We start from the raw sequence: 11,008 nt of genomic DNA on the forward strand, positions 1-11,008 counted from the left end.
AAAGGCCTCGATGTGTGTTGATGGTGGTGAGTAGCTTGGATTCCTCGGTCAATTCTTGCATCATATACGCAGATGTGAGATCTAATTTTGAGAAAAGTTTACCTCCAGCCAATGTGGCAAATAAGTCCTCCGCTCTGGGCAGCGGGTACTGGTCCTGTAGGGAGACTCTGTTTATGGTAGATTTGTCGTCCCCACAGATTCGTACGGATCCATCAGGCTTCATGACTGGGACGATGGGACTTGCCCAGTCGCTAAATTCCACAGGTGATATAATGCCTTCCCGCAGAAGCCTGTCTAGTTCGTGTTCAATCTTTTCCCTCATCACATAGGGTACAGCTCTGGCCTTGTGGTGGACTGGTCTAGCATCCTGTGTGATGTAGATATTGACTTTGGCCCCTTTGAAAGTGCCCACACCTGGCTGAAAGAGATGTTCAAATCACTTTATAACTGTTGAGCAGGAGGTCCGTTCCTCTAATGACATGGCATGGACATCATCCCATTTCCAGTTTAGTTTTGCCAGCCAGCTTCTCCCCAGCAGTGCTGGGGGGTCTCCGGGGACAATCCACAGGGGAAGTCGGTTCACTGTCCGATTGTGTGTGACAGAGAGCATGGCGCTGCCGAGGACTGGTACGATTTATTTGGTATAGGTCCTTAGTGTGGTGTCGACCCTTGTGAGTTTTGGTCTGTCTCTTTTATGCGGCCACAGTTGTTCAAATTGTTGAGCGCCCATGAGAGATTGACTCACTCCCATATCCAGCTCCATGTTGACAGATATCCCGTTGAGTAGGACCCTCATCATTATAGGAGGCGTCCTGTTATAGGAGCAGCGGCCATTAATCGTGCTGACCTGCTGTACATCCCGGGTGTCCTGGGTACTGTCCCCATCATCTTCTGGTCCGCTTTCTGACCCATCCGATTCGTATACCAGCCGAGCTGCCGTTTTTTTGCACATGCGGGCCAAATGCCCTGTATATTCACAATTTCTGCAAACAGCCTGCTGAAATCAACATCCCCTTGACGAGTGCCTACCCCCACACCTCCAGCACAGACCTGTTCCATTGTTTAAAGTGTTCCCACAGAATGAGCTGCGTCTGGCTGATCTCTCTTGAGCTTCTCTCAGTTTGTAGTTGATTGATCGCATTGTGGGTTGATGAGGTGTGAATGACCGTTCCTGTGGCCCTTGATGGCTTCTGCCTGCTGTCGAGAGCCTGTTCTCCCGGTTTTGTCTGTGTGTGGGGGTAGCAGCTTGTTTAGTGCTGTGAACTTCTTGTTCCGATATTTCGTTAGTTGTCGTACCTGCATTGTAAATCAACCTTGTTTCTTCTTCCCCTACCAAGAATGTCTGTGCTGCTGCCTCTAAGGTCAGGTTCTTGGTCTCTATGAGCTTTCGGAATATGCCTGCGTGGCCTATTCCTTCAATGAAAAATTCTCTCAGCATTTCTCTCCTCAGTTCATCGGAGAACTCACATAAACTAGCCAACCTCTGAAGTTCCGCCATGAAGTCGGGTATGCTCTGGCCCACACAGCGTCTGTAGTTGTAGAACCTGTGTCTGGCCATGTGTAGGCTGCTCGCTGGCTTCAGGTGATCTCTTCAGCCTCTCGCCATTTAGAAGATACTACGATCTATCTTTCTTGCCTCCAAAGTGGATGACCTCACACTTTGCCATTCACTTAATCTATCAATGCCCCTTCACAACTCTCTGCTCCCCTTCTACACTCTTTACCGTGTTATCTAACTTAGTGTCTTCAGCAAACTTAGCTAACTGGCTCACTATTCCTTCGCCCAAGCCATTTAGAAATATACAGTGTAAAGCTGTGGTCTCAGAAATGTATTTCCCGCATTACAACCGTGACTACATTACAAAAGTACTTCATTGGCTGTAAAGCGCTTTGGGACTTCCGGTGGTTGTGAAAGGCGCTATATAAATGCAAGTCTTTCTTCTTTCTTTCTATCAGTACAGATCCCTGGGGGACACCTTTGGTCCCACCCTGTCAACTGGAGTACATACCCATCATCCCTACTCTCTGTGTCCTCCCTCCGAACCCATTCCCTACCCACGTCAGTCGGTTGCCTCCAATTCCATGCTCTCTGCTTTTCGCAAACAGTCTCTTATATGGAACCTTGTCGAATGCCTTCTGAAAGTCCATATAAATAACATCTATAGACACTCCCTTATCTCCCACGTTAGGTACCGCCTCAAAAAAAATCAACTTGGTTCATTAGCCATGACAAATCATAGCTGCCTCTCTCAGATCAGCACATACTTGTTCAAATGCTACTCCAAGTGGCAGTCCTCAAGGTTTGAATTTTAAGGTGCATGCAAGTTTGGCATTGGTGTGAAGTGGTTTCAGTTTTGCACAGTGTTATAAATTGAGTGTTAAAACTCGAGCTGTCTTTGGAATAAAATAGAGCGAGCCATCTTCCTCTGGGGATTCGAGCATCACATCACTCCAGTGTCATTTAGATTCTTGACTCTGGATTCAGGCTTGATGTCAGCTGTGGCTCAGAGGGAAGCTCTCTCGCCTCCGAGTCAGAAAGTTGTGGGTTTGAGTCCCTCTCCAGAGACTTAAGCACAGAAATCTAGATTGATGCTCCAGTGCTGTACTGAGGGAGTGCTGCACTGGTCAGAGGAGCAGTACTGAGGGAGTGCTGCACGGTCAGAGGGGCAGTACTGAGGGAGTGCTACACTGTCAGAGGGGCAGTAATGAGGGAGCGTTGCACTGTCAGAGGGGCAGTAATGAGGGAGCGTTGCACTGTAGGAGTGGCAGTACTGAGGGAGTGCTGCACTTTAGAGGGGCAGTAATGAGGGAGCGTTGCACTGTGGGAGGGGCAGTACTGAGGGAGTGCCGCACTGCTGGAGGGGCAGTACTGAGGGAATGCCGCACTGTCGGAGGGACAGTACTGAGGGAGTGCCGCACTGTCGGAGGGGCAGTACTGAGGGAGTGCTGCACTATCGGAGGGGCAGTACTGAGGGAGTGCTGCACTGTCGGAGGGGCAGTACTGAGGGAGTGCTGCACTGTCGGAGGGGCAGTACTGAGGGAGTGCTGCACTGTCGGAGGGGCAGTACTGAGGGAGCGATGCACTGTTGGAGGGGCAGTACTGAGGGAGTGCTGCACTGTCGGAGGGGCAGTACTGAGGGAGTGCCGCACTGCTGGAGGGGCAGTACTGAGGGAATGCCGCACTGTCGGAGGGGCAGTACTGAGGGAGTGCCGCACTGTCGGAGGGGCAGTACTGAGGGAGCGATGCACTGCTGGAGGGGCAGTACTGAGGGAATGCCGCACTGTCGGAGGGGCAGTACTGAGGGAGTGCCGCACTGTCGGAGGGCAGGAAAGAAAGACTTGGATATATTGCTCACAGTATCCTTGCTATTAATAAATAGTTCGAACATTGGTGGCGAGATGCACTGCACTCATCGATACTTGCCAAGTTAAATAATTGCATTTTATAGCTTCCCCCTGTTGCTATTGTCAGGGCAGTTCTGTATTCAGTTTGCAACTTCATTCCAGATCCCTCTTTTGTGTCTAGTGTTTTGTGCAAGTCAGGATAACATTTAGCATATTATTTAATCAACTGAGCTGGTTAAATTCTCAAAAAATCAAATACATCTATTCAATATCACATCCTTGGGCTTCGTGCTGACAGGGTCTCACATTCCCTGGGGAGTGTCCCCGGCATCTTTTTGTTTGCTCGTTTGAATTGTTTTCATGATTACATTTTTGTTGTTTAACAAACAAAAGAGACACTCGAGTATCACGGGCGCTGGGGATGGGGTGGGCACTGTGAGCTTCCAGTACCAAACTGCTCATTTGTAATGGCTTTTAAAATTTTATTCATGGGATGTGAGCATCGCTGGTAAGGCCAGCATTTATTGCCCATCCCTAATCGCCCCTTGAGAAGGTGGTGGTGAGCCGCCTTCTTGAACCGCTGCAGTCCGTGTGGTGAAGGTGCTCCCACAGTGCTGTTAGGGAGACACAAGAGGAGGACTAGGCAGGAAGTGCAGGAGTCCCCTGAGTCCATCTCGCTCTCCAAGCAGTATTCTGTTCTGAGTACTGGTGGGGGCGATGGTTCCTCTCGGGAGAGCAAGTGACTCCCCAGAGGAACCATTGCCAAGTCCACGGCACCACTTGTGGCTCAGCTGCATGGGGCGGGGGCGGGGTGCGGGGGAGGAGGAAGAAGAATGGAAGAGCTATAGTGGTAGGGGATTCAGTAGTCAGGGGAGCAGACAGGGGTTCCTGCGGCCATGGACGTGACTCCAGGATGGTATGTTACCTCCCTGGTGCCAGGGTCAACGATGTCACCGAGCGGCTGCAAGACATCCTGGGGGGAGAGGGTGACCGGCCAGAGGTCATGGTCCATATCGGTACCAATGACATCGGTAGAGAGGGGGATGAGGTCCTGCAGGCAGAGTTTAGGAGAGTTTAGGAGAGAGTTTAGGAGAGAGATTAAAAAGCAGGACCTCAAAGGTAGCAATCTCCGGATTACTGTCGGTGCCAGGAGCTAGTGAGTACAGAAACAGGAGGATAGAGACAATGATGCCTGGCAGGAGAGATGGTGCAGGTGGGAGGGCTTTAGGTCCCTGAGACATTGGGACTGTTTCTGGGGGAGGTGGGACCGGTACAGGCCGGACAGGTTGCACCTCAACAGAGCCGGGACCAATATCCTCACAGGAGGGTTTGCTGGAGCTGTTGGGGAGAGTTTAAACTAGCTTGGCAGGGGAATGGGAACTGGAGAATAGATTCAGTAGGGAGGGGAGTAAAGCTGGAATTGGGCGGCAGAAAAGTAGAAAGTGAATTTGGAAGACAGAGGAAACAAGGGCTGGAAAATAGACAACAAGGAAGTTTGGGAGTGCTAAATGGTATATACTTCAACTTCAATGAGTCTGGGGAATAAGGCAGGTGAGCTGAGAGCACAGATAGACACGTGGGAGTATGATATTATAGCTATTACTGAGACATGGCTGAAAGAGGGGCAGGTATGTTCCTGGTTAAAGTGTTTTCAGATGGGATAGAGAGGGGGGGTAAAAAAATGAGGGGGGAGTCACAGTATTGATTAAAGAAACTATTACAGCTATGAGGAGGGGTGATATGTTAGAGGGTTCATCAAACAAGGCCATATGGGTTGAATTGAAGAACAATAAAGGGGTGATCACACTGCTGGGAGTGTACTATAGACCCCCAAACAGTCAGAGGGAGATAGAAGATCAAATATGTGGGCAAATTGCTGCAAAGTGCAAAAACTATAGAGTGGGGGATTTCAACTCTCCCAATATTAACTGGGAAAAAAGCAGTGCGAATGGTACAGAGGGAGCGGAACTCCTAAAATGCATTCAGGAGAACTTCTTTATCCAGTATGTAACAAGCCCAACAAGGGAGAAGAAATTTCTCCTCATCTCAGTTTTAAATGGGCAGCCCCTTATTCTAAGATCATGCCCTCTAGTTCTAGTCTCCCCCATCAGTGGAAACATCCTCTCTGCATCCACCTTGTCAAGCCCCCTCATAATCTTATACGTTTTGATAAGATCACCTCTCATTCTTCTGAATTCCAATGAGTAGAGGCCCAACCTACTCAACCTTTCCTCATAAGTCAACCCCCTCATCCCTGGAATCAACTGAGTGAACCTTCACTGAACTGCCTCCAAAGCAAGTATATCCTTTCGTAAATATGGAAACCAAAACTGCACGCAGTATTCCAGGTGTGGCCTCACCAATACCCTGTATAACTGTAGCAAGACTTCCCTGCTTTTATACTCCATCCCGTTTGCAATTAAGGCCAAGATACCATTGGCCTTCCTGATCACTTGCTGTACCTGCATACTATCATTTTGTGTTTCATGCACAAGTACCTCCAGGTCCCGCTGTACTGCAGCACTTTGCAATCTTTCTCCATTTAAATAATAACTTACTCTTTGATTTTTTTTCTGCCAAAGTGCATGACCTCACACTTTCCAACATTATACTCCATCTGCCAAATTTTTGCCCACTCACTTAGCCTGTCTATGTCCTTTTGCAGTTTTTTGTGTCCACCTCACACACTGCTTTTCCTCCCATCTTTGTATCATCAGCAAACTTGACTATGTTACACTCAGTCCCTTCTTCCAAGTCGTTAATATAGATTGTAAATAGTTGGGGTCCCAGCACTGATCCCTGTGGCAACCCACTGGTTACTGATTGCCAACCAGAGAATGAACCATTTATCCCGACCCTCTGTTTTCTGTTCGTTAGCCAATCCTCTATCCATGTTAATATATTACCCCCAACCCCGTGAACTTTTATCTTGTGCAGTAACCTTTTATGTGGCACCTTATCAAATGCCTTCTGGAAATCCAAATTCTTGTTGTTGTGACTTGAACTGCAGCAACTCGCCAAGGCTTCTTCGGCAGCACCTCCCAAACCCGCGACCTCTACCACCTAGAAGGACAAGGGCAGCAGGCGCATGGGAACACCACCACCTCCACGTTCCCCTCCCAGTCACACACCATCCTGACTTGGAAATATATCAGCCGTTCCTTCATCGTCGCTGGGTCACAATCCTGGAACTCCCTCCCTAACAGCACTGTGGGAGCACCTTCACCACACGGACTGCAGCGGTTCAAGAAGGCAGCTCACCACCACCTTCTCAAGGGGCAATTAGGGATGGGCAATAAATGCCCACATCCCAGGAATAAATGTTTTAAAACTCATGTCTCTGCATTACTCATGTCTCTGGATTACTCGTCCAGTAGCATAGCCACTATGCTACCGTACCCATATTGTGTTTCAGTATCTGCTGGATAGTCCTTCTGCCCAACCCCCAACCCCGCTCTCAGTATCTCTCTGCCTGTCTCTCTTTCTGTCTATCTCTCTCTCTGCCTGTCTCTCTCTCTGTCTGTCTCTGACTGTCTCTCTCCCTGTCTGTCTCTCTCTCTCTCTGCCTTTCTCTCGCTCTCTGTGCCTGTCTCTCTCTTTGTCTGTCTCTCTCTCTGTGTCTGTCTGTCTGTCTCTCTCTCTGTCTGCCTGTCCCTCTCGCTGTCTGTCTCTGTCTCTCTGTTTGTCTGTCTCGCTCTCTGTTTGTCTGTCTGTCTCTCTCTCTCTCTCTCTCTCTGTTTGTCTGCCCCTCTCTCCTCACTGTCTGTCTCTCTGTGTCTCCCCCTCTGTTGTGTATCTGTAAAGCATGCACTCCAATGTTCCACCACCAGGGAGCTCATCCCCTGAAGTCCCAAGGGATCCCAGCATCCCTTCGGAGCACTGTATATAAGCCGGCCCCTAAGGCCTGTTCCTCACTCTGGAGTGTCTTATTAAAGATTGAGGTCACTGTTACTTTAACCTCCCTGTGTGCAGCCTTATCTGTGTTAGGAACACAATAACTGGCGATGAGAATACGAATCCAACGCAATGATGCAGCAAACTGTGAGCATCCTGGAGAAGTTCTCGGAGGGTGAGGACTGGGAAGCCTATGTCGAACGGCTAGACCAGTACTTTGTAGCCAATGATCTGGACAAAGAAGGAAGCGCTGCAAAAAGGAGAGCGGTCCTCCTCACGGTCTGCGGGGCACCGACCTACAGCCTCATGGAGAATCTTCTGGCTCCGGTGAAACCCACAGATAAGTCATATGAGGAGCTGTGTACACTGGTTTGGGAGCATCTTTACCCGAGGGAGAGCTTGCTGATGGCAAGGTATCGGATCTACAACAGATGCCCGTTTGGAATTCGGTCGGCTGCAGCGATCTTCCAGAGAAACATAGAGAGCCTACTCAAGTCGGTACCACACATGTGGTCTTTCAGGACGACATATTGGTCACGGGTTGGGACACCGCCGAGCACCTACAAAACCTGGAGGAGGTCCTCCAGCGACTGGATCGCGTAGGGCTGCGGCTGAAGAGGTCGAAATGCATCTTCATGGCAACAGAAGTGGAGATTTTGGGGAGAAAGATCGCAGCGGATGGCATTCGGTCCACAGACGCCAAGACAGAAGCTATCAGGAACGCGCACAGGCCACAGAATGTCACGGAGCTGTGGTCGTTCCTGGGACTCCTCAACTATTTTGGTACCTTCCTACCGGGGTTAAACACCCTCTTAGAGCCCCTACATGTGTTATTGCGTAAAGGTGAGAACTGGGTATGGGGAAAAAAAAACAAGTAATTGCTTTTGAAAATGCCAGAAACATTTTATGCTCCAACAAGCTGCTTGTATTGTATAACCCGTGTAAAAGACTTGTGCTAGCATGTGATGTGTCGTCGTACGGAGTCGGGTGTGTATTACAACAAGCTAAGGTTGTGGGGAAGTTGCAACCTGTCGCCTATGCTTCCAGGAGCTTGTCTAAGGCCGAGAGGGCCTACAGCATGATTGAGAAAGAGACATTAGCGTGTGTGTACGGGGTAAAGAAAATGCATCAGTACCTGTTTGGCCTCAAATTTGAGCTGGAAACCGATCACAAGCCCCTCACATCCCTGTTCGCTGAAAACAAGGGGATAAATACTAATGCCTCAGCCCGTATACAAAGGTGGGCACTCGCGCTATCAGCGTATAACTATACCATCCGCCACAGGCCAGGCACCGAGAACTGTGCGGATGCTCTCAGTCGGCTACCATTGCCCACCACGGGGGTGGAAATGGTGCAGCCTGAAAACTTGTTGATGGTGGCGCAGTCTGCAGACTTGTTGATGGTCATGGAAGCGTTTGAAAATGATAAATCACCTGTCACGGCCCGCCAGATTAGGACTTGGACCAGCTGTCCCTAGTAAAAAACTGTGTACTGCATGGGAGCTGGGCCAGCATCCCCGTTGAAATGCAAGAGCTAATCAAGCCGTTCCAGCAGCGAAAGGACGAGCTGTCCATTCAGGCAGACTGCCTGTTGTGGGATAACCGCGTAGTGCTACCAAAAAAGGGCAGGGAGATGTTCATCTCGGATCTCCACAGCACACACCTGGATATAGTAATGATGAAAGTGATAGCCAGATCCCACGTGTGGTGGCCTGGTATCGACTCTGACTTAGAGTCCTGTGTACGACAAAGCAGCGTGTGTGCTCAGTTGAGCAACGCGCCCAGAGAGACATCACTAAGTTTGTGGTCCTGGCCCTCCAGACCATGTTCGAGGATTCATGTCGACTATACGGGCCCGTTTCTCGGTAAAATGTTCCTGGTGGTGGTGGATGCTTTTTCAAAATGGATTGAATGTGAAATAATGTCGGGAAGCACCGCCACCGCCACCATTGAAAGCCTGAGGGCCATGTTTGCCACCCACGGTCTGCCTGACATACTGGTCAGTGACAACGGGCCATGTTTCACCAGTGCCGAATTTTAAGAATTCATGACCCGCAATGGGATCAAACATGTCACCTCGGCCCCGTTTAAACCAGCCTCCAATGGTCAGGCAGAGCGGGCAGTACAAACAATCAAACAGAGCCTTAAATGAGTCACAGAAGGCTCACTCCAAACCTGCCTGTCCCGAGTACTGCTCAGCTACCGCACGAGACCCCACTCACTCACAGGGGTGCCCCCGGCTGAGCTACTCATGAAAAGGACACTTAAAACCAGACTCTCGCTGGTTCACCCCAACCTGCATGATCAGGTAGAGAGCAGGCGGCAGCAACAAAATGTAAACGATGGTCGCGCCACTGTGTCACGGGAAATTGATCTGAATGACCCTGTGTATGTGCTAAACTATGGACATGGTCCCAAGTGGATCGCGGGCACGGTGATAGCTAAAGAAGGGAGTAGGGTGTTTGTAGTCAAACTTGACAATGGACAAATTTGCAGAAAGCACCTGGACCAAACGAGGCTGCGGTTCACAGACTGCCCTGAACAACCCACAGCAGACACCACCTTTTTCGAGCCCACAACACACACCCAAAGGATCAACGACACCACCCCGGACCAGGAAATCAAACCCATCACGCCCAACAGCCCAGCAAGGCCAGGCTCACCCAGCAGCCCTGCAGGGCCAACAACACGCCAGCCCAGCGAGGGCACAGCTAACATGCCAGAACAGACATTTGTACCGAGGCGGTCCACCAGGGAAAGAAAGGCTCCCGACCACCTCACCTTGTAAATAGTTTTCACTTTGACTTTCAGCGGAGAGTGATGTTGTGTATCTGTAAAGCATGCACTCCCATGTTCCGCCACCAGGGAGCGCATCCCCTGAAGTCCCAAGGGATCCCAGCATCCTTTGGGAGCACTGTATATAAGCCGGCCCCTAAGGCCTGTTCCTCACTCTGGAGTGTCTTATTAAAGACTGAGGTCACTGTTACTTTAACCTCCCTGTGTGCAGCCTCATCTGTGTTAGGAACACAATAATGGGGATCGAGCGGGGAAGTGGAGTTGAGATGGAAGATTAGCCATGATCGTACTGAATGGTGGAGCAGGCTCGAGGGGCCATGTAGCCAACTCCTGCTCTTATTTCTTGTGTCGTATAACAACGACAGCCGTGAAGCTCAGATTGCCATTCAATGATTGAGCATTCATCAAAAAGTTCCTTTAACATCCACCGGGGGTTTTTCCAAACATCCACAGTAACCTCAACAGGGAATTGTCGGAAATAGCAGAGAAACGACGGGAGTGGAAAGTCTACTCCCAAACATCCGCCGCGCGCACTCTCTCAGAGTTGTTCCACGATTATCTAACACCCGCCGCCCATGTTAACATTGTGCACTTTTGGTGGTGCAGTCATATTGCAGAACTACTTCCAGAAGTTGTTCTGCAAAGCTACCTACAGCGGAGGTTCCGATAGAAACTGTTCCAATTATATTGTAGGGCAGTTGGAGCCACATTAACTGTGTGCAACACAAGCTTGTATAAATGCAGTTGTTCTATATTTAAAAAATACTTGCATTTCTATAGCGCTATTCACAGCCTCAGGACATCACAATGCGTTTTATAACCCATAAAGTACTTTTTGAAGTGTAGTCACTGTTGTAATGTAGGAAATGCTGTGGCCAATATGCGCACAGCAAGCTCCCACAAACAGCAATAAGATACTGACCCAATAATCTGTTCTTGGTGATGTTATTGGAGGGATAAATATTGGCCAAGAC

Source organism: Pristiophorus japonicus, chromosome 8 (genome assembly GCF_044704955.1).
Source record: "Pristiophorus japonicus isolate sPriJap1 chromosome 8, sPriJap1.hap1, whole genome shotgun sequence".
In the NCBI taxonomy this organism is placed as follows: domain Eukaryota; kingdom Metazoa; phylum Chordata; class Chondrichthyes; family Pristiophoridae; genus Pristiophorus; species Pristiophorus japonicus.